A 21,926-nucleotide genomic window follows, 5' to 3' on the forward strand; every position below is an offset into this window, starting at 1 on the left:
AGAAGGGAGGTATAGCATACTCAAAGAGGGAGTCTGCCACTTCCCTCTACCCACCTGGGTTACCCCAGAAGTGCCTATGGAAATCTAGGACTGATAAAAGTCTGTGATGAGCCCTTTTATTGTACAGATCTCATGTCTCAACAGTCCCATGAGGCAGCCGTCAAACTGCACCTCAATGCACTTGTGTAGCATGGTATGGAAGACGGTCCCTGCTACCCAATTTCTTGCGGAGCCTTGAACTCAGTCTAGAGTGAGAAACTGCCTTTTCCAGGAAATAAAATCAGTCCTAGACCTTTTCCAGGCTTTTTAGGTCTTTATCCTTGACCTCACAGAACGGAATTTCAGGAGGATACAAACAGTGAAGTAAACAGAATTTAAGAGGACAGATGGGGAGAGAGAAATACATTCAAGGGAGAATGCAGGTTTCTCTGTAGTCAGAGAGAGCTGAAAGTACTCAGCACAGGTTGAGATATGGGCCACCCCCCAAATGGAGAGGTATGTGATTGTCCTTGCAAAGTTGTGGCTTTCTATCTAGATAAGAGTTAATTGCAGGAATAGTTTGACGCTCTTGATAGTGCTCCTTCATGTTTATATCACAACCTTCTATTCCTGATGGAAGGTCTCTCTAGAGGAAGTCCAACATTTGGGCTTGTGCTCATGCCAAGTTAGAGCCTTATCAGTCTTCAATTCCTGTGTCCACAAAGCGGGTCTGGCGATAATGCTTTAGGGCAGTGACAAAGTAACTTCTTCAATCCTCTCTTGATTTTATGTCCCAAAAACTCATTTTTGGTAGTGAAGGGCTAACTATCTGCCTGTTTCAGATTTGATTTTTATTTCCTTGATAAGTTATGATCATCTAATATTTGACTATTAGCCATCTTTATGTTTTCTTTGTGTAAATGCCTATTTTATGCTCCCTATTTTAAGGGGCTTTATTAGTTGTTAAGCTTTGTGAATACTTTATATACCTTGAATATTAGCCCATTATCTAATGTAGAGTGTGCAAATGTTTTTTTTTTTTTCCAAATCAGTATGGTGTATTTTTATTTTAGGCCTCATTTCTTTCACACTGCAGAAGCTTTTTAGTTTGATGCTGTTAAATGGAAAATTTTCTATGTGAATATGTATTAACAAAATTAGGTCAATTTACTTAATTACTCAGAATAGCCATGCAAGCATTAAATATACTGAATTAATACTTTAAATATATTTCTTAAAATTACGAGTTCCAAGGGATGTAAAAAGGAATATTTTAGTGGTCAAAAGATAAAGACCAGAAATAGAACAACTGCCTCATACATAAAAATCCCAGAATTTGGACCATAGCACTGCAAATAGAAAAATTAAATAAAAAGGAAGGTTTTGCAAACCCTTCAGAAATGTACAGCTCATTTTGTTATTTAACAATTCCATAGAATTGTAAAATTATATTTATAATCATGTTGTGAGAATTCTATAACCTTGATACACATTACTGATAATAATCATGAGGGGAAAAGGACCAATAGGCTAGCACAGCGGTAGGGCGTTTGCCTTACAAGCGGCCAACATGGCCGACCTGAGTTCGATTCCGTCGCCCCTCTTGGAGAGCCTGGCAAGCTACCGAGAGTATTCGATATGCCAAACACAGTAACAACAAAGTCTCCAATGGAGACGTTACTGGGCCCGCGCGAGCAAATTGACGATCAACGGGAGGGCCTTTATATATATATACTATTATCTATTAGCAAACATAACCCAAAATTAAGACCTTGGAGCCAGAGAGAACTCAACTAGCTGAGTGTACTTCAGTTGTATCTTATACTTGTTGTTTTTTGTTTGTTTTTGTTTTTTTGGGGTCACACCCGGCGATGCACAGGGACTACTCCTGGATCTGCACTCAGGAATTATACCTGGAAGTGCTCAGAGGACCATATGGGATGATGGGAATTGGACCCGGGTCGGCTATGTGCAAGGCAAACGCCCTACCGTTATGCTATTGCTTCAGACCTCTTATAGTTGTTTTTGACAGTGCATGGGTAGTTATATATTTTGTCTACAGGAGACCTAGGTTTGATCCTCAGGTCTCTAGGGATGATAGTAGCTTCTGGTGCAGTTAGTGAGCACTTTCCGTTTGTTTGCTTAAACAAGATAGAATTTTAAGGGACCAATACATGACATTATCCTGAAAACGTTGGTGACAAGTTTTTAAAGATCCCTCCACTAATTTTCTAAACTCCGACACCGCCATTCCCTCTCCCCTAGCCTCCTCAGTTGTCTTTTGACCAGGTCTCAGGGATTTGCATTGGGACTTGGTTGATACATCCTCCAATGACATCCAAGTTACAGCAAACTGCAAAATTCCATTGTTTCTCATAGATGAATAGTATTCTATATTGCATATATGCCCTTTGAGATTAATTTAGGCACCTGGAATGTTTTAAAACACTGCTACTGGTATAATTTCGTGTATAAAACATTTTAGGACCACACTGTCCACCAGAGGGTTTGTTTTCTTACACAATCGTCCCAGTGTCCCATCCTATCCTGTTCATCCCCCATGGCGAGATTCCTCCTGTAGATTTATTTTCTCAGTTTCTGTTGCCTTTGGATATTCGTTATTTCCCAGCTATGTTTCTTTATATCCCATATTCTGTATCTGTCTTACTCCTGATTAACGTTACTCAGCGTGGTACTCTCCAGATTCATCCATATAGCCTCAGAATGTGTGATTTCATCTATTTTTATAGCCAAGTAGTATTCTATATATACCATTGTTTCTAGGAAAAAAGATACAAGTAGCATTGTTGTACAGTATTCAAGTAGCAAACTGCTTTGTTTTTCTCCTTTTTTCTTTTTTCATCTTGTTTAATTCTGGGGTTCCACTTAAACTTTAAAGCAGGGACAAGAGGGGAAAACAATCAAGATCCTATATATTCATTGAAAGAGGCTTAAGGTTTTAAATTTATATTTAATAGAACTTTAACTTCCTGTGAAAGTGATCAACTTATCTTCATTGAACCACTAGAACACCTCAGAAATGTTTTTATAAATTTATTTAAGACATAATGAAGGTAAGTACCAATGAATTGTTATGCAGTCATGAACTAGGAAGAACAAGAAAACATTAAAATGAATTTAACTTTGAGATTTTTTACTCAAGGGACATTTACTGATTTTGCAGAACTCTGATGAGAGACTGAAATGTTGAGCTTGCTTTGAAAAGCTAGACAGCAAAGCAAAAGTATAAGAGTAGGAATGAAAAAAAATTACAATAAAAATTACAGTAATGAAGAAGATGGAAAAGTGATACAAAAACTGAATGCTGAAAGGAGGTAAAGGGATACCCTCTATAATCTTTCATTACCTGTATTGCAAACCATAATTCTCAAAACAAAAGAGAGAGTGAGTGAGGGAGGGAGAGAAAATAAAGGTATGTCTGCCATTGAGGCAGATGGGAGTGGGTGGGTCGCGGTGACAGGAAGGAAACTGGGAACATTGGTGGTGAAAAATATACACTAGTGGAGGGGACAGATGTTGGAACATTCTCTGACTGAAACCCAACTATAAACAACTTTTCAACTGTTTCTTTGTATCTCACAGTGATTAAAAAAAACTCAATAGAAGATCTGAATAGCTGAATAACAGAAGCTGAGCAAAATGTCAAGGAGTTCCAAGATGAGGAGAGAACCTCTACAAAATGGCGGACGGTGGAAAAGAGTCTAGTCAGAAGAGAAATGAACAGCATACCAGAAAACTATGGGATTAGTTCAGTAGGAACAATATAAGAATCACCCAAGGCCCCAAAGCGCAGGAAGTCAAATGTTATGTAGAAACAATAGATACAGAAATTATCCAAGACTTAAACCTGAAAGCTTTGTAACTGCTCTCACAGTAATTCAATAAATAAAATTATAAAAATGGAAAAACATTTAAAAATGTAAGGTGGAGTTCATGCCCAATTCAATCAGCCTAATCAGTGGCTGAATAAATAGCAGTACTCCTACATTAAAAAAAAAAGAAATTATCCATAAAAATTACCCAGAGTTGAAGAATACAGGGATCAAGATCAACAGGGTCCAAAGATTGTACTCAAAATGACAAATGCCAAAGATAAGAGACAGAATATTTAAAGCATTGGGAGTAATAAAGGAACTTATATACAGAACATGTCCAATTAGGTATACAGCAAATGAAACTCTGCAAGCCAGGAGAGTATAGAGGGATATAGAACAAATACTCAATGAAATGAACACCTCACCAAGAATAATAAATCCTTCTAATCTATTTAGATTTAAGGGAAAATACATAGCCTTATGGACAGGAAGAAGCTTAAGGAATACAAATGCTTGGAAGCAGTTTTATAAGAATCATTAAAAGAGCTTCATAGCGCAGGATAAACTTACCAACATGTGACTTGAGTATAGCACTCACTAATGGTTGCCTGCTACGAGATTAATAATGTTATGTTTACTTCTATCTTACATAAAAAAAGAGATTTTATACATTTTCAATACTGAATTGGCTTCTCATTTATATCAAATGTTCCATGTCCAATCAGTTTTTTTTACATCCCAGATTTTTTCTCAGTTTTTACTTATTAATGCAGATACTTAAGCAGTATCTATAATATAATCATTTCAGTTATATAACCAATAAATCCTTTCTTGGGATAAAACACCCATAGGCCTTGGTAATTTTTTCATTTAAATTTTCTTTATTCTCTTGGCTCCTAGTAAAATTTACATTTTTAGGCTTTATCTTTTTTATGGAAACTAAAATATATTAGCCCAGTATTAAAAATAAAGTTTTCTTTCGACCAGGAAGATACGATAATTAGCACAATAAGATCCAAGTAAAAATAAAGTTTAATTAGATATATTTTAGATGCCCAGAGTTAAAAACTTAGTTATACAAATAGTATACTATGTTGTACTAAATGACTTTATTTTTTATTTACATAGGTTAAATTCATACAGCAACAAATTCATTTTTATTGATTTACTTTCTGATCATTCCATTTGCGATAACTTTAAGTTTTGTTGGAACAAGGATTATGAAAGAAATTTGTGCTATGCATGCCAAGGGGGTTAGGCTAGGAGGTGGGAGAAAATCTGGTAACATTTTTTGGTGGAAGGAAGGATAAATTGATAGTGGAAGTGGTGTCAAAACATGATATTTCTGAAAAATCTCTATTGTGAGCAACTCCGTAAATCACAGTACCTTAATAATTATTTAAACAATTATTAAAGAGCCATGATTTATAAAGTTTCTGATAGTTGTCTTTTAGGCATAAAATAATTCAACACCAATCCCTCCACCAGTGTCAACTTCCCTTCACCAGGGTTATCAGATTTCTTCCCCATCCAACCCTCACTTCACCCCTGCTGTCAAATTGACAGGCACATTACAATGTACCAGTGGTTGTCACTCAGATCTCATTTAAAAAAAACTCATTATAAAAAAGTCTTAAAAATGGTTATTTTATTAAATTCAAAACCATAAAATTACTGCATCAAAAATATTAATCAATAAAATATAAACGTGGTTTATTGCATCTCATCAAAATGAAAATTTGTATGCTTCAAAGGACAATATCAAGAATCATAGTAGAATGGGAGAACATATTTGCACATTATTTCTGATAAAGTATTTGTATACAAAATGTATAAAGATCTTCAGAATTCCAAACATCACTGTCACTGTCACTGTCATTCCATTGTTCATTGATTTACTCAAGCAGGCACCAGTAACGTCTCATTTGTACCAGCCCTGAGATTTTAGCAGCCTCTCCTTACTCGTCTTTCCCAACATTGCCATATTGTAGTCTCTTCCAGGGTCAGGGGAATGAGGTCCGTTAATGTTATTGTTTGTGGCATATCGAATATGCCACGGGTAAATTGCCAAGCTCTGCCGTTCGGGAACAATCCAACCATGAAAGTATAAACCAATGATGAAATGAACAAAGAATTCAGAGAGATTATTTTCCAGAAAAGTACAAGTGGCTAATAATATCATAGAGTGATATGTAACACTATGAGTTTTAAAGGTACTGCAGATAAAAAAGAAGAGCAAACAAATATTTGTTCTCTAGGATATAGTAGAATTTGATTTAAAAGGTTATGATAATGTAAAATGGTGGATATGAAATGGAGAACAATCTGGCATTTCTTCAAATAGTTAAACATATAGTTATCCACACTCAAGCAAATATTCTACTCTTTGGTATACACCCAACATAAATAAACTCATAGGTCTGCAAAAAAAAAACCAAAACTATTAAAATGCAAAATATGGGAACAACTCAAGTGCCTATCAGTTGATCTATTTATAAACACAAAGCATTAATATATGACTATGATTTAGTTATTAAGAAAAATGAAGTAACATGAAAATTACAACATGGATGAACCATAAAGCCATGCAAAGTGAGATATATCATTGTTGTTTGATTTGCATTTCCCTGATGATAAGTGATGGAGAACATTTTTTCATGTACTTGGCCATCTGTATATTTTCTTTTTCTTTTTTTTTATGTTTTTATTTTTTTTATTAGTGAAACACCATGAGGTACAGTTGTAGACTTACAAATTTTTGTGCTTGGGTTTCTGTTGTACAATGATTGAGTATCCATCCCTTCACCAGTCCCCATTTTCCACCACCATGGATCCCAGTACCCCTCCCACACCCCTTATCCCCCCATCCCACCCTGCCTCTGTGGCATGGCACTCCCTTTTGTTCTCTTTCTCCTTTTGGGTGCTGTGGCCTGCAAAAGAGGCATCAAGTGGCAACATGTTCAGTCTAGAGTCTAGTCTCAGCATGCTTCTCCCATCCTGGCGGGAACCTTCCAATACCCCCATTTGGTCCATCTTCTACATCTGGGCTGCATTTAACCTAGAGTGTGAAGCTGACCTCCAAGCCTTGGAATAAACTTCCTGGTATTTATTTCGGCTATTCTTGGGTGTTAGTCTCCTATTTTGTTACTTTATGTTCCCCAGATGAATGCAATTTTTCTATGTCTATCCCTCTCTTTCTGACTCATTTTGCTTAGCATGATAATTTCCATGTAGTACCACTTGTATGTAAATTTCATGACTTCATCCTTTCTGACAGCTACATAGTATTCCATTGTGTAGATGTACCAAAGCTTCTTTAACCAATCATCTGTTGTCGGGTACTCAGGTTTTTTCCAGATTCTAGCTATTGTAAACAGTGCTGCAATGACCAGACAACTGCAGATGTCGCTTTGACTATACTTTTTTGCCTCTCCGGGGTATATTCCCAGGAGTGGAATTGCTGGGTCAAAATGGGAGCTCAGTTTCTAGTTTTTTGAGAATCGTCCATACTGTTTTCCAGAAGGGCTGAACCAGTCAGCATTCCCACCAGCAGTGAAGGAGGGTCCCTTTCTCACCACATCCGTGCCAACACTGGTTGCTTTTGTTCTTTTGGATGTGGGCCATTCTCTGGTGTGAAATGCTACCTCATTGTTGTTTTGATCTGCATCTCCCTGATGATTAATGATGTAGAGTATTTTCTCATGTGTTTTTTAGCCATTTGGATTTCATCTTTGAGAAGTTTCTGTTCATTTCTACGCCCCATTTTCTGATAGGGTTGGATGTTTTCTTCTTGTGGAGTTCAACCAGTACTTTGTATATCATTGATATCAACCCCTTGTCAGATGTGTATTTGGCGAATATCCTTTCCCATTCTGTGGACTGTCTTTGTATTTTGGTCACTGTTTCTTTTGAGGTGTAGGAGCTTCTTAGTTTAAGATAGCCCCATTTGTCTATCTCTGTTTTCACTTGCTTAGCCAGTGATGTGACATCTTTGAAGACACCAATAGTTTCAATGTCATGGAGGGTTTTGCCGACTTTGTCTTCAATGTACCTTATGGATTCCAGTATGATGTTGAGGTCTTTAATCCATTTTTATCTTACTTTTGTACATGGTGTTAGGCAGAGAGCAGAGTCCATGTTTTTGCACGTAGCTGTCCAGTTTTGGCAGCACCATTTTTTAAAAAGGCTTTCCTTAATCCACTTCACATTTCTTGCTCCTTTATCAAAGATTAGATGATCATATGTTTGGGGGTGATGTCAGTATATTCAATTCTGTTCTATTGGTCTGCTGTTCTGCTTTTGTTCCAGTGCCATGCTGTTTTAATTATTACTGCTTTGAAGTAGAGTTTGAAGTTAGGGAGGTTGATTGCTCCCATTTTCTTTTTCCCAAGAATTGCTTTAGCTATTCGTGGGAGCTTATTGTTCCATATAAATTTCAGGAGTGTTTGCTCCAGTTCTTTGAAGAATGTCATGGGTATCCTAATAGAGATTGTGTTGAATTTGTACAGTGCTTTGGGAAGTATTGCCATTTTGACAATGTTAATTCTCCTGATCCATGAACAGGGGATATTTTTCCATTTCCTTGTGTCCTCTTTTATTTCCTGAAGCAGCGTTTTGTAGTTTTCTTTGCACAGGTCCTTTACTTCTTAATTAAGCTAATTCCTAGGTAATTGAATTTCTGGGGCACAGTTGTGAACGGGATTGTTTTCTTCATGTCATTTTCTTCTCTCTCATTATTTGCATATAGGAAAGCCATGGACTTTTGTGTATTGGTTTTATAGCCTGCAACTTTACTATACAGATCTATTGTTTCTAGGAGTTTCTTGGTAGAGGTTTTAGGGTTCTCTAAGTATAGTTTCCTATCATCTGCGAATAGTGAGAGCTTGATTTCTTCCTTTCCTGCTTGGATGCTCTTAAGATCTTTTTCTTGCCTAATCACTATTGCAAGTACTTCCAGTACTATATTGAACAGTAGTGGAGAGAGTGGGCATCCTTGTCAAGTCCCTGATCTTAAGAGGAAGGCTCTTAGTTTTTCCCCATTGAGGATGATGCTTGCTGTAAGCTTGTGGTAGATGGCTTTAACTATATTGAGGAAAGTCCCCTCTGTCCCCAATTTGGCGAGGGTTTTAATCATACACGGGTGCTGGATCTTGTCAAATGCTTTCTCTGCATCTATTGATATGATCATATGATTTTTATCTTTTCTTTTGTTGATATGTTAGATTATGTTGATTTCCGAATGTTGAACCATCCTTGCATACCTGAGATGAATCTCACTTGGTCATGGTGTATGATCTTTTTGATGTGTTGTTGAATTCTATTTGCTAGTATTTTGTTGAGGATCTTTGCATCCGTGTTCATCAGGGATATAGGCCTCTAGTTTTCTTTTTTTTGTGGTGTCTTTGTTTCTTTTTGATATTAGAGAGATATGGGCTTCATAGAAACTGTTTGGAGGATTTCTGTTTTTTTCAATTTCCTGGAAAATCTTGAGAAGGACTGGCAATAGGTCTTCTTTAAATGTTTGGAAAAATTCGCTAGTGAATCCATCTGGACCTGGGCTTTTGTTTTGGGGAATACTTTTGATTACAGTTTCAATTTCCTTGATGTGAATAGGTCTATTCAGGTACTCTATATCTTCTTGATTCAGCTTCTGGGGATTATAGGAATCCAGGAATTTATCCATTTCTTCTAGGTTCTCTTGTTTCGGACCATCTGTTTATTTTCTTTGAAAAAGTTGCTGTTCATGCTTTCTCACTTTTGATGGTGGTTATTTTTTCTTGTTAATATTTACAAGTTCTTTATATAGCTTGGATATTAACCCTTTGTCAGAGGATTGGTAGACATATGTTCTATCCCAGTCTTTAGTGGGGGGTCTTAAATTTGAGTCTCGGTTTCTTTTGCAGTGCAGAGCTTAATTTTATGTAGTCCCATTTGTTTATCTTTGCTTCTGTTTGCTGGAATAATGACACTGAAATATTAAAGATGCCTCTAGATTCGATGACCTGAGGGTTCTGAAGATGCCTCTAGATTCGATGTCCTGAGGGTTCTTCCCATATTTTCCCCAAGATATCTTATGGATCTGATAGAGGTCTCTAATCCATTTGAATCGAATTTTATTCATTGTTTTATAATGGAGTTTGAGTTCTTTTTTTTTAATGTGTGTCAGAGCAGGTTTTCCATCACCATTTGCTAAAGAGACTTTCCTTGCTCCTTTTCATATTCCTAGATCCTTGTCAGATATTCTAAAAAGACTGTGTAATTGAGCATCTATATCCCATCCCCTAACTCTCTACCTCCTAACTGATATTTAAAGGATAGCAAGCCTATTTAGAGATTTATTACAATATGATATTGTGCAGAAGATCATCCTTATTTTCTCTACCTGGCTATTACAATCATCAGAACATGAAGACTAACTCTTGGTAAAGAGTCTTTAGAACTAGAATTGCAAAGGTATTTAGATATTTAAGTGGTTGGAGCTGCCTGGTACTGTTATGGAGAGCTCATTATGTCTCAACCACACAGAGCATGCATTATTATTCATGATCAGATGGCATCTTAAAAAAGAATATTACTAATTATTATATTTTCTCTTTCAGTGTTTTCAAGAAGGTGAATATTACTCCCAGATACTTTTATCCTCTTGTTTTAGGGCCACACCCAGCAGTGATCAAAGAATAGTCCCGGTTCTGAATATAGGAATTACTCCTAGAGGCATTGAGAACCATATGAGATGCTGGAGACCAAACCCAGATTAGCTGTGTGTAAGCCAAGTGCCCTAACTACCATTATATCACTCCAGCTCTCTTTTATCTCTTTTTGGAGCTGGAATCTTAGTTATAATTTCGTGAAACCTCACTGTAAGTTTCATTCACACAGATTTCTGTAAATCTTCAGTATAATCTAATGTATATATATGTACATATATATGTATATATAAAGCTTAAACCTCATAAAAAGTTTGTTCCAAGATTCCATTGTACAGCACGGTGATGGCAGGTAATAATACAGAATTGTATGTTCAAGTTGCTAAGAGTAGCTCTTGAAAACTCTTGCCAGACACATACTCAGAGGTTAAACGCGTGAAGTGATGTGTTAATTGCCTTGGTCTTGGCAATCATTCCATAATATATGTGTATAAAATCACATTATACACTGTAAATATCTATAACATAAGTACAATATATACAACATGTATTCAGTACATATGTAAATAAAGTTTAAAAAATAGGCCGCACTTAGCAGTGAAGAAACCCGGCAGGCACCACAACACCGGAGAATTCTCCAGGCCCCAAACTGAGCCAATATCACCGGGATGCCCCAGATGGAGCAGGTGCAGTCTCCCCGCATTCTCCAGATGAAATCCCAGTGACCGTGAGCTTCTACAAGCATGGTTCCGGCATGTGTTCACCAGGATTTCTCCAAAACACATGGCTGTATAAGCAGTCGCACGGCCTTTTCTGATATACAAAATGAGCAATGGAAAATAGATGATATAGTGTCTGCCCCTAGAAGGCAGACTTGAATGGTAGTTGGAATATCCAAGCAAAATATAATGCCCAAAACTATAGAGAGGGTATTTGAGCAATTGTCTGCTGTAAAGACAGGGTAAGGACTGAGATGGAAATGGAGGGGATAATGGGGATACTAGTGTTGGAAAGTTTTCACTGGTGGAGGGATGGCTGATCGATCATTGTATAGCTGAATATCAAGCATGAAATCTTTCTAACTATCTCATTGTGGCTCATGCTTCTGGACTGTGAATTAAACTACAGCCCCGTGTCTCCCCGGGCGGGGGCTGGGGGTAAGGACATTGTCCCTTCTGCTTCTTCCTCTCAGTGACATGGTGACCACCATCAGAGCGTATTAGACTGAGAGGTATGAGTCTGCCATGATGAGACACATGGGGCCTCACGAGATGGGGACTGGAATTGGTCCTTCTCCCTGCCCCAACGAGACACCAAGTTGCCGCCTATGAATGACTCCTCCAGCTCCTGAATGTCTATGATCCCAAAGGCACACAAGCCAATCTTGGAGCCCAGCGACTTCTGACAGAAATGCTTCTGGGCTGTGAAGCTATGGTCCCGTGTCACCCCGGGTGGGGGTGGCAGAAGGGCGTCGTCCCTTCCACCTTCTTCCCCTCAGCAGCATGGTGACTACCATCTTTCAGAGTCTATTGGACTGAGAGGTATGTGCCTGCAATGATGAGACATGCGGGGCCTCACGGGATGGGAGCTGAAACTGGCCCTTCTCCCCTCCCTGGGGAGACCCCGAATTGCTGCTCACAAACGGCTCCTCTGGCTACTGAATGGCCATGATCCCAGAGGCACACAAACCAATCTCAGAACCCAGCAGCTTCTGTCAGAAATCCCTCCGGACTTAATTACTAAAAGATCAGAAATCCAAATCTGATGTCATATGCTCTTCATTATCAGCAATATAAAACAAATTATCTAATGATGCCTTCTTGGCAGATCTGAATGTTGGGTGAAAATTCCAAAAATAATGGTAGGTCTTCTGTCAAAAAATTGAATGTAATCAAAGTAGAGAGAGTAAAGTGGAAATCATCTGCCACACTGACAGGAGGAGGAGTGGGAGGGGGGTATACTGGGGTTTTTGGTGGTGGAAAATGTGCACTGGTGAAGGAATGGGTATTTGAGCATTGCATGACCGAAACTTAAACCTGAAAGCTTTATAACTATAATCACGGTGATTCAATAAAAAATAAAATAAAAATAAAAACTTTTTAAAAATTTTAAAAAGTTTAAAAAATACATACAAAGTGAATGCGGCTAGGCATCTATTTGAACAAATACCATTTACCTGGTGTCTAGATTAGACATTCTGCATAAATACAGAAAGTAGATTTGTTCTCAAAGATTTGGGAGAGAAAAAATTGAGAATGACTATTAAGAATTACCAGGTTTCACCTGGGAGTTTGAGTTTCATATTGTTCACTGTAAAGTATATATTATAATTCAATAAACAATGCAATTTTAAAACAGAATAAATGCAATTAAAATGAAATACTAATGGTTGTATTTAAATGAGGTTAATAAATTCTAAGATTTATCTTAAAATTTGAATAGTTGAAAACTGTACAACAGGGGCCTGAGTGATAGTAAAGTGGGGAAGGTGCTTGCCTAGCAAGAACCAGATCTTGATTTGATTTTGGCACCACATGGTCCCCTCAGAGCCACTTGGTGCAGCACTGGAGGTATTTGAACACAAAAGTGGTAAGTTGGGTAATCCTTGCTGCCTGAGCATCACATACTCCGGTCCTTATATTGAACCATTAGCTGATTAGCTAACAATTGTAATCCACTCTATCTAAACTCCGATTGTGGAGATTACCCTTAAAAGAACATGTTTTCTTAAATTCAAGAAAAAGCAAGTCTATCCATTTCTGTCCCTATCTCCACACTCCATGATTCTAAACTTTAATATCTACTAGTGAACAGCTACTAGTTCCAAACTCCGTCAACACTCAAGAATCAGGGACGCTGTCTCATTTGCTAAGGCATCGAAAACCAGATGGGCTGGACATGTAATGAGATTTAAAGACAACCGCTGGACTAGAGCCATTAACGACTGGATTCCACGGGACATCAAAAGATCACGTGGATGCCCACCTACGAATTGGTCAGACTTCTTTGTCAAGACCCTGAATGATAGGTTTGAGGCTCTTCAAATGCCTAGAATGAGCAGTTGCCATTGGGCTACACTAGCACGCAACAGGGATGAATGGAGACGTTACTGGCACCCGCTCGAGCAAATCAATGAGTAACGGGATATCAAGTGATCAAGTGAACAGCCAAACATCAAACAAGTCTCTTTTGTAGGGAAAAGAGAAAACTTTATAATCACATGATTTTAAATGCATTCTTTAAAAGTTTCGTAATTTTTTAAAAACTTCGTATATCAAATTTATTTGATATAACAATGTCACATAACACTGTTCAATTCTGTGCACATGACAAGCTCAACATTTTAAAAGAAAATTGTTTTGAATCATTTTGCAGTGGAAAAAGCATATAAATATATTCTGAGTGACTAGAATATGAATTTAGGCCAAATTTACTACAAACCAGTGCTGCATTTTCTCAGAAACTTTCTAAAATAAAAAGGACAATTAGGCTAAGGACAACCAAAAAAATCTTTCCAATTTTTTCAAGAAATAGAAATCTTAAAACTATGTGCTTATAATATAATAATGTAATTGCCTTTTAGACTTAATTTTGTCATTTATGATGATGCTCTATTTTTTGACAAGACACAAATTTAAATGTACTTTTCCATTAATTTATTTTTGTAACTAAATTCAAGTTATTTAAGGAACAATCATGATCACAAATGTACTGAACTAAGACCTGAAAACATTTTAAGGAAATTTTAAAGGAAATGAGTCTGGAAAACCAATAATTGTATCATTAGGAACTGAATTTCTTCCCTTATGTAACTTTTGTTTGTTTTATTTTTGCTTCACACCTGGTGGTGAACAGGGCTAAATATTGACTTTGTACTCAGGAATTACTCCTGAAGGAGCTCAGTGAACCACAAGTGGTGTCAGGGATTGAGTCTAGATGGTCCATGTGGAATGCAAGTGCCTACCCACCCTAGAATCCCTCTTATGTAACTCTCTCACTTTTATTTTTTGGCTCTCACCAGGTCTGCTCAGGGAATCACTCATGGCAATGCATGGGGCACCAGATGGGGTACTGGGTTTGAACCAGATAATTTATGTGCAAGGAAAGTATCTTTACTATACTATCTCTCCATCTCCATACTTATGCAACTCTTGAGAAGAGTATGCTATGTTCAACATTAATATTGTTCAGATATGATCTCCATAATAATTTGCAGATATTTTATGTCATTGGATATTAGCTCATTTATACATTAATATTTTAATGTGCATTGTTTATAAATAAGGTATTAAAGATACAGAGACAGAAATCTAGTCTGAGTTTTTCAACTCAGTCTGTAAGTTTTACAATTCAGGGATAAGACAGTTTTTCAAAGTGACAATTGATAACAGAATCTACAACAGGCATAGTGTAGATGGCAGTAACATCTACATTAGAACAGGTGAAATAGAAAGAAAAATTGCATTATAGATACTGAAAACCGGTAGATATTCATTCAACAAACCTTTATGATGTTTAAAGTACTAGAAACAATGAATGAGTTGATACATGGTCTTATTGTATAGTACAGGTGAAGGAGAAATATGCATAATAACTAACTACACAACAAAATAAAATACTTGAAATAGTGGAAATAAATTTTACAATGGTGGTGCAAAAATGTACTGTGCAGAAGAATGAAGATTAATGCCAAGTGGATGGGAAAAGCTTTGGGAAGGAGGTAAAATTTCAATTGAGCTGTAAAGTATGACGTTTAGAGAAATAGGAATTTCATGTTAGAATTATGCAGGATGGCTGAGGCCTGAAAAGTTAGTTTAGTATGGTTTAAACATTAGATGTATGCTAGAATGTTGTCTTTGATGAGGCTAGGACAAATATTTAAGTCCAGATGGTGATGGAGACTAAATGTCATTGATAAAACAATAAATTTTTAATTTCATGCTGTAGGCAAGATAATTATGGTTGTGATGAGAAAGTAGTAAAAGCTTTGAGTGTTTTAACAAAGTGTCATTTTGAAGTACTTTTCAGTAACTTCAAAGTGATTATGCTTTACTGATACATCTTATGGATTCCTATAAGAAAATGTTTCTTTTATCTCCGCTATTTGCATAAACATTCTATACATCTATTAAAGAAAGTATTTATTTTTCTTATGTTATACATTTTAGGCATCTATATCTACTCAATAATAGACTAAATGTCCCCTGAGTTCAGAGACCATGTTTATAAATCCATTTAAGATTTATCTATAATGTATTTGATTATAGCAGTCACTGCGTGGGTTATTTGGAAAACTGAATAAATGAAAACACAGGCTCTACAGGTATAGAGGTTAAATGTTAGAACTCTGTACCCAACTGCCTAAGTTTGAACTCTAGTTATTATGATTCATTTCTGTCTTCATCATGCCATGATTTGAAGACTCTTAATGTGACCTCAATCTTCATGAATTTATTAACAATTATATAAAATATCAGCATATGATATACCCTAACTATTATCTTACATGTGTTGGATAAGAATATGTTATTGGCTTTGGAGAAGGTAAAGAGCCCTGTAAATGTCTATTAATTTCTTCCAGCTGCATATTAAAGGCCATGGTGGATTTTCTGAATCTCTAAAAATGATAATGGAGTTTTACCATCTACTAATAATATTGTGTTGTTGTCAATGTATCTCTTAAACATAGTTAATACTTCCTCTATGAATTTTCCCTTTTCACATTTCTTGCTCCTTTATCAAAGATTAAGTGATCATGTATCTGAGGTCAGTGTCCGGATATTCAATTCTATTCCATTGACCTGCGAGTTTGTCATTATTCCAATATCATACTGTTTTGATTACTATCACTTTATAATTGATTTTGAAATTGGGCTGGAGCGATAGCACAGCGGGTAGGGCGTTCGCCTTACAAGCGGCCAACATGGCCGACCCGAGTTCTATTCCTCTGCCCCTCTCGGAGAGCCCGGCAAGCTACCGAGAGTATTCGATATGCCAGACACAGTAACAACAAAGTCTCCAATGGAGACGTTACTGGGCCCGCTCGAGCAAATCGACGATCAACGGGAGGGCCTTTACCTTTACCTTTACCTTGAAATTGCGGAAGGTGATGCCTCCCATTTTCTTTTTCCCGAGTATCACTCTAGCTATTTGTGTATCCCTGTTTTTTAAGTCCACTAATTACTTGTGTTGAAATATTTTTTGTTTGAGCCTTGTTTGTTATTGAAGTTAAGTTTTTTTCTGTTTTTTGGTTTTTGGGTCACACCTGGCAATGCACAGGGGTTACTCCTGGCTCTGCACTCAGGAATTACCCTTGGAGGTACTCAGGGGACCATATGGGATGCTGGGAATCGAACCTGGGTTGGCCGCGTCCAAGGCGAACGCCCTACCCGTTGTGCTATTGCTCCAGCCCCTGAAGTTAAGTTTTAAGTGTGAAAGTTGGTTGTTGTTTCTGATCAGTTTGTGCAGTCTGTGTTATATATCAGGTTGAAGCTATTGACAGAAAATTATTTATGTAAAATAGTTTATCGCCATATACTATAGGGCTTCTTGGTATCTTTGCAATTTTTCTCGATTTCATTTCTCTTATTTTCTATCCTTATACTTTGATATCTGCCTTTTATGGGTTGATCAGTTTCCCAGATATTAATAATTAGCTTTTAATTTTTGTTTCCCCCTTTATTTTAATTTACTTGAAGTTTATTTGAAAATTTCTAAGTTTATCTCCCTTTTTAAACTTATGTATATCTCAATGCTGAGACACCAATTACTATCTGTTCTCACATTTTGCTTTCTTGTGTGTCATTTCATTTGTGATTTGGTTTCTTTCTCTTTTTGAGACCCTTTGGAGTCAGTTTAGTGACCATGCCTTACTTCAGTAGTTTTCTTTTGGGGGCCACACAGACATTGCTTGGGGCTTACTTCTGGCTCTGTACTTAGGATTAACTCCTGGGGGTGCTCAGGGGACCACATGGGATAAAAGGAATTGAATCTGGGCCAGTTATCCTACATGCTATACTCTCACTCCGGCCTCCAATTTTAACTATCTTTTGACATAAGTCTTTCAAATTTGAATGACAGTCTAGCTGTGTAAACTCATCTTGCTTAAAGGTATTTCCCATTTAATGCTTTGGCTATATAATGTCATTTCTTTCTTGCCTGTATCACTTGATCACTTGATCACTTGACTTCCCATTAATCATCAATTTGCTCGAGCGGGCGCCAGTAATATCTCCATTTATTCCTGTCACGTGCTAGAGTAGCCCAATGGCGTCTGTTCGTTCTAGGAACACGAAGAGCCTCAAACTGATCATTCAGGGTCTTGACGAAGAAGTCTGACCATCTTGTAGGTGGGCGTCCACTCGATCTTTTGACGTCCCATGGAATCCAGTCAGTAATGGCTCTAGTCCATTGGTCGTCTCCAAACCTCATTATGTGTCCAGCCCATCTGATTTTTGATGCCTTGGCAAACAAGACAGCGTTCCTGATTCTTCACCATTGACGGAGATTGGAACTCCGGATTCTTTCTCTCATTTGAGTTAAACGTGATACTCCAAGCATAGCTCTTTCGATTCCTCTTTGGGAGACCCGAATAGCGTTCTCATCCTGTTTTCGTGGGGTCCAGGTCTCTGAGGCGTATGTTAATGCAATGCAGGAAGAACAGTGGAATAGAAGAGATGTGCCTGGAGCTGGAGGTTCTTACCTATTTCTCTTACCTATTTCTTCGACACTCTTGAAGGCATTCCAAGCTGCTCTCTTCCTCCTGCGCAACTCAGGTGCCAGGTCATTCGTCATGTTGACTTCTCGACCTAGGTACACATAACTGTTGCGTTTGGTGATGGTCTTTCCGTTGAGAGCGAATGGAACATCAGGAACGAGACTTTCTCATAAACATTGTCTTCATGAGATTCAGCTGTAGTCCGACCTTTCCATACTCACGGTCGAAGTCAGCCAGAATTTGTGCCACTTGGCTATTGTTTGGTGTTACTAGAATGATGTCATCAGCAAAGCGGAGGTGGTGTAGTTGCCGATCGTCTATCTTCACTCCCATTCCTTCCCATTCCAGTCATCGCATGACATTCTCAAGGGTAGCATTGAGGAGTTTCAGTGAAATGGTATCACCCTGCCGAACCCCTTTCTTGACATCGATGATCACTTCTTTGCAGAATGGTGAGATCCTGGTAGTGTATCCGTAACACAGCTCATGGAGGATCCTGATGTATTATGAATGCCCTGATTGGCTAGGTCTTTGATGACCGCTTCAGTCTCAACAGAATCAAAGGACTTCTTTAAATCAATGAACGTTAGACAGACGTTCTATGAATCTTCTTTAAATCAATGAACGCTAGCCTGTATATTTTCTTTTAATATATGTACAGTGATTTTATTTCTGGGCAGGGGTTCCTGTATATGTGAGACTTTGTTTTCCTCTTGAGCTTTGAGGAGTTTTCTTTAGTTTGTTGTTTTACATTGTAATTACAATGTATACTGATACACATCTGTGTTTATTTTGTTTGGAACTGTCTGTATTGCATGGATCTTGTTATCTCCTTCCTCATTTGGAAGGTGTTTACAACTGCTATTTTTCAACTAAGAATTCTGCTCTTTCTTCTTTTGTCTCCTTCTGGTATTGTAACTATGCAGTAGATATGGAAACCCCTGGAATATAAAGATGATCTGGAGTACCTAGGGCAATGAATACCCAAAGGTCTCATGTGCAGCACGGCTGAGATAAAAACACCCACAAATGCCATAGACTAGTAGTGGTATGACCAAGTTTATTTGGAAATATAATTGTTAAAATAGAGTCTGAAGGAAAGTGTCTAAGTGCACTAATGAACAGGTGGTGGAAGAAGGAAGGGTGTTATGACTATAGAGAAGCTTCTGGAGCACTGTCCTTGAAGCTCCAAAGCAAAGTTTAAGTATTGCTGACAACCAAAGATGTCTGCTTCCTACATCACAAGCCATCAGCCATCGGCAATAATAAGGCCAAATATTCTGTATTATTCTATGAAAAAAAACAGATTTCCCTAACAATAGCTCAGTTAGAGAGAAGTCAGGATCTGGGCATTCCACTGGGTCCAGAGATCTCTAGTGGTCAAGGGGCTGTGCTAGAGAGAACTCCAACACAACTATGATGCAAATGTTGTCACTCTTGATGCATTTCCATAAATATTTTGTTGTATTCATTTTTAAAATTGCTTTCACATTTTTCTTTTCCTTTTTATTGTTTTCTCTAGTTTATTATTGAATTCACTGATTTGACCATCTTCTTTCATCTGTTGAAATGCTTGTGTTTTGCAGTTCAGCTGCTGTAATTTTAGTACAATAATTTCTGTTTTGATTGCCTCCATATTTTCTTTGTTTGTGTTCATGTTCTGTTCCATTGGCTTCCTCTTTGCAGTAAGTATCATTAAGAATGTAGCTTTTTTGTTTTGGGTTACACACAGCAGTGCTCAGGAGTCACTCCTGGCTCTATGCTCAGGATCACTCCTGGTGGTATTCAGGGAACCATATACAGTGCAGGAGATTGAACTCATGTTGACTACATGCAGGCCAGAACCTTAGTCTCTTTAATATTTCCCCATCTTGAATGTAGTTTTTTCTTTCATTAAATTAGTTTTAAATTACTAAAACAAATGAATGGTAATATTGATATCAAACTGTTTGCATTAATTCCACTATATTGATTTAACCAAAAATGCGACATGCTTTTGTACTTGTTTAAGTTGCAGGATGAATGTGTTATATGAAAAACAAACCAAAAAACCCCAAATTAATAGGTGTCCCCAGCAATTTATCCCACTCACTTTCATGAATGCTTTCAGTGTCCTTCTAGGCTCCCTCAATTTCTTCCCAGATTGACCTGTTTATTGGTCACAAAACAGTTATTATATGGACCAAATTAGCAGAACTTCGGGGAGAATTTCTCCCATTTGGGCAAGTTTTTCTTTTAAACTATGTCCTAGTCGTTCTCTGATCTGTAAATCAAAGTTTCCATGGTCTGGGACTAGGGGAAATGCTATATTAGGAAAGCCTTAGTCTGAATATCTGCACAACAGCTATGCCGAGGGCCTGGATGACCTTAATATAATTCCTTTTCTCTAATCTTAATGAGTTTCTCATTTCTTACTACTTTTTTAGTTCATTTCTTTTGCGGTTATGAATTCTATCAATATATTTGTTCGAGTTAAATTATTGTAAAGCATTTAGAATAATGCCTAGCAGATTTTACGCACTCAGTAAACACTATGTATTATACATATTATTGTTAATATTTTATAGAAAATTATTAAAACAGTGTTACACACATTGTAGATACTCAATACTACTGGCTTTTATTTTATAACAATAATTCACTGTGAAAGTTAAATAGCAAAATATGCATTGAGTAGAAAATAAATGTAAATATATTGGGCACAAATATTTTAGAATAAGGAATATTCAACTATTATTGCCCCATTTATTTAAAAAACAAATATTAAAAGGGTACAGTTCTAAATACTTTATCTTATGTTGTTTATATTTAAAAAACAAATAAGGACAATGATGAATGACTTTAAATTTTGCCTTAATATGGTTCTTTTCTTGTCTTAACTCCTGATGTGGTGATCATTGGGTATAATTTGGATTTTATGATAATGGAGGAAATTGACAAGTCACTTGTGAAATATTATGGCAATAACATCTTTGAAATAAATCCTTTATCTTCTACAAAGTAATATTATGTGTCAATAAATGTAAAGTAAACTGACATACATATTTGTTTAGCCAACGATTTTTGAGAAAGCTTGCCATGCATAATAATAACAATTTTAATAGGTTCTATTACAGACCAGAGGTGTTTGGAAAAACAAATTAAAATTTCTGTTTTCCTCATTTTAGACATAGTTCTATATAGAAAAACATTAATCAAATTAAACTATTCAACATAAAATTCAATATAAAATTGTCAATATAAAAATTCACAACCAGAGGATTATGTACACAAGAAAAATGTAAATGGAACATAGATAGCTGGAAAAGAAACTGGGGCATTCATTGATTAGAGCAATTAATTCATTGATTATGTCCATTAAAAATTTTTTGTCTGCTATCTTACTTGCCACCACAGTTGTCTTTGTTTATTACAGTATTACAGTATTAATTGTTTCCTGTTTTCAGTAATTCTGATCATTACTATTATGTGAAACTGTACTCAAGCTTTCTCAGTCTGGGCTCTTCTCATAATTGAAGTGAAAATGGCCTTTAGGAGACCTTCTGAAGATAAGGGTGATGATTTTTTTCTTTGCTTATAATTTATTACAAGGACTTTAGTATCTAGTAAAGCTGATTTGTGAATAGAGAATATAGATTTTGACATTGCTGACTAGACAGAGAAATGATTGAGGGAATCTAATTTGAAAATGTCTGGTCAAGTTTCTCATGAGAAAACAACTGTGTTCTTAGCTATTTCACAAGGGAA

The sequence above is a fragment of the Sorex fumeus genome, unplaced genomic scaffold (genome assembly GCF_029834395.1).
Source record: "Sorex fumeus unplaced genomic scaffold, SorFum_2.1 ptg000171l, whole genome shotgun sequence".
Lineage (NCBI taxonomy): Eukaryota > Metazoa > Chordata > Mammalia > Eulipotyphla > Soricidae > Sorex > Sorex fumeus.